The 2710-nt window shown below is 47.4% G+C and overlaps 1 protein-coding gene across 2 annotated transcripts in view; it reads left to right on the forward strand.

Annotated features, from left to right (window-relative positions):
• The first annotated feature begins 1442 nt into the window (after positions 1–1442).
• Positions 1443–2710, forward strand: part of CFAP221 (cilia and flagella associated protein 221) — a 138535-nt gene continuing 137267 nt past the window's right edge. For both annotated transcript variants that reach the window (XM_010860794.1, XM_010860795.1), the window contains exon 1: positions 1443–1725. The gene's annotated coding sequence lies outside the window, so the exon portion shown is untranslated. The remainder of the gene's footprint in view (positions 1726–2710) is intronic.

The following is a 2710-nucleotide window of genomic DNA, read 5'->3' on the forward strand; positions in this document are numbered from 1 at the left end:
AACTAAAACCCGACACAGCCAAAAAAATAAATATATATTTTTAAAAGTGTATGAAGATAAGCATTTGATGAACTCAGGTGGAAAAGTTAAGGATATGGGAAACAATACTTGTTCTGAAACTGACAACCTTTTGGGGGCAACAAAACAGAAAGAACTAAAGCAATCTACAACATAAGCAAGTGAATTTTTTTTTACCCACTTAGCCAACAGTTACTGGGTAATCACTATGAACAAAGGCCTGCTCTAAGGGCTGTGGGAGATGCAAAGATAAGGCATAGTCTTCTCCTCTTAAGAATTTTGGAGCTTAAAACACATATATAATGATGGGTTTAGCATATAAAAAATGCGACAAGAATGACAGAACAAACTGAATGGGAGCCCAGAGAAAGGAAACAGCCCTTCTGGTCTGGAGGGTTAAGGGGCCAATAGCAGATACACCGTCTCTAGTGAGAGCCTTGAAAGCTGGGTAGATTTTTTTATTTTTAATCAGGGATGATGGAAGGTAGAAGGGAGGAGTTGGAGAATGGGAAGATGGGAAAGGTGAATATTGGAGGTCGGGACAAAAGCACATGCAGCACGGTGATGAAGGTGTGGGAAAGGCAGGTATCCTTATTGGATTCGTATGACAATCTCGTATCACCATGAAGCAACAAATAACATCGAGCAAGTGACACCTCATACATGGAGGGAGCAAGACAAGGACTGATCCTAGGAAGAGAAACCTGAGCTATCAGTGTAAGGAATAATGTCCGTGGGTGAGTAGAGCGAAGTAAACAGAGCAGGAGGTCTGGGGAGCTGGTCCAGTTTCATGGTTTATCATCCCTAAGTATCATTATCAGGACAGAAACAGTTTCTTCAATGAATAAATTGCAACAACAATAAAAAGATATGGAGGGAGAATCTACTGATAAAAAGAGACCTAAAGGACACATCAGTTTATTATAATGTGTGGATTTATTTGAACTGTGATTCAAACTCAAAAAATACGTTTATGAAAATTGAGTACCAAGTATTTGAAGTTACTAAGAAATTACGTAATGTTTTAGGTACTGATTGCGGTTATATTTTTTAAAGGGCTCCTTATCTTTTGGAGGTATATTCTGAAATACTTATGACTGATACTGGGATTGGTGTCTGGGATGACATTATAATGTCTGGGATATCCTTCAAAAAAAAAATACAGGGAGTAGAGGAAATGTTAAGTTGATTAATTATAAGTTGTTAATTATAAGTTGATAATTGTTGTGGGTTGGTGTTGAAGATTCACCATACTATTCTGCTTGGCTTTGTATATGTTTGAAATTTGAAACTTATCATAATATTAACTGTAAAATGAACTGTATCACAGTACGGAATCGAGGATTGAATTGCCCTCGGGGAAGCTCCACCCACTGAGAGTGGTAAGCCCCACCCCTTCAGTCACGCTAGGCCACCAACTCCTCTCAAGGTGCCCAGATGTTTGTGTCTCCCTTTGGGAATTCCTTGGGAATTCGCACGCTATAAGTCGCTCTCTCTGTTCTTACTCAGACTCCAGAGACTGCTCTAAGTCCCCAGAACTAACCCACCACTTTCAGACCTCGATCGGCGGCTGCCCGGGTTCCTCCCCCACGTCCCAGGGGAGTTTGGTCGCGTCCGGCCGCGACCCCGGGAGCGTCCGCGTCGTCATGGCGACGCTCGAAGACGGTGGCTGCGCCCGCGGATTCCCTCCCGGGAACCCGCTCTGGGGTGAGCGGCCTGGGACCTAAGGCTGGGGCGGGGCGGGGTCGGGGGCGAGCGAATTGGACCCGGGAGGGTGTCCAGCCGCAAGTCAACTTGGGCGGGGGCGAAGAAGAGGTAGGGCCCAAGGGGTGAAATAAGGATGAGGGTGGCGCCTGGGTCAGGGGTAGACCGTGCTCCGGGCAGGGGCTGGAGTAAAGGGGCGCTGAGGGGAGCAGGCCTTTGGCAGGGGTGAAAGGGACTGCTCCGCAGAGCTTGGGGCCCGAAACCAAGGTTGCCTGGGGAGGGGGTGGGGAGGAGGGACGAAGGGGGACAGTTCACCTTGGAGGTGAGTGACCTGGGATAGGAGTCGGGTGACAACCGTTTGGCTATTGTGCCGCCCTGAAGTAGAGGCAGGGAATTTGAAGGAAGAGGGCTGGAGAGTGAACCGGGGTAGATGTTGAACGGTTGGAGGGGAAGGAAGGCTGGAGCGAGGTTGGAGGAAGGCTGAAGGAGCGATTGGCGGGAGAGATGGAGGCTGTTCTGAGGAGTGAATACCCTCAGCCATGCCAGTGAAGGGGGATGGGCCGTGAGGGGAAAGGAGAAACTTGTTTCAGAAAGTGATTATTAAGCATTTCTTCGCTATGGGCAGTGTATTTTGCTTGATATTGTAGTCTTTAAGGAATCTAAAACCATGAGCCTTCACACACACACAAAAAGGCACATAAAAATCCACATATGATTTTACATCCAATTCCAGGGGCTTCACTGAGCAGCCCCCAAGTTTAGAGACTTAGCTGTGGAACATATAGACATGTGGGATTTGTAAAGTGTCATCACAAGGCAAAACGTGATTAACACCAGAGGAGCAGTAAAGGCAGCAATTGCTAAAGAACGTCGAAGGGCAGGATCAGACTCCCAAGGCAAGTCTGCCAAAATGTGTGGCATGAGCTGGGACCCGGTGTGCTAGAACAGAGCTCCTAGGAAGGTGCCCAGTGGCGGGGGGGGGGGGCTG

The sequence above is a fragment of the Bison bison genome, unplaced genomic scaffold (assembly GCF_000754665.1).
Source record: "Bison bison bison isolate TAMUID 2011002044 unplaced genomic scaffold, Bison_UMD1.0 scf7180017864471, whole genome shotgun sequence".
In the NCBI taxonomy this organism is placed as follows: Eukaryota; Metazoa; Chordata; class Mammalia; order Artiodactyla; family Bovidae; genus Bison; species Bison bison.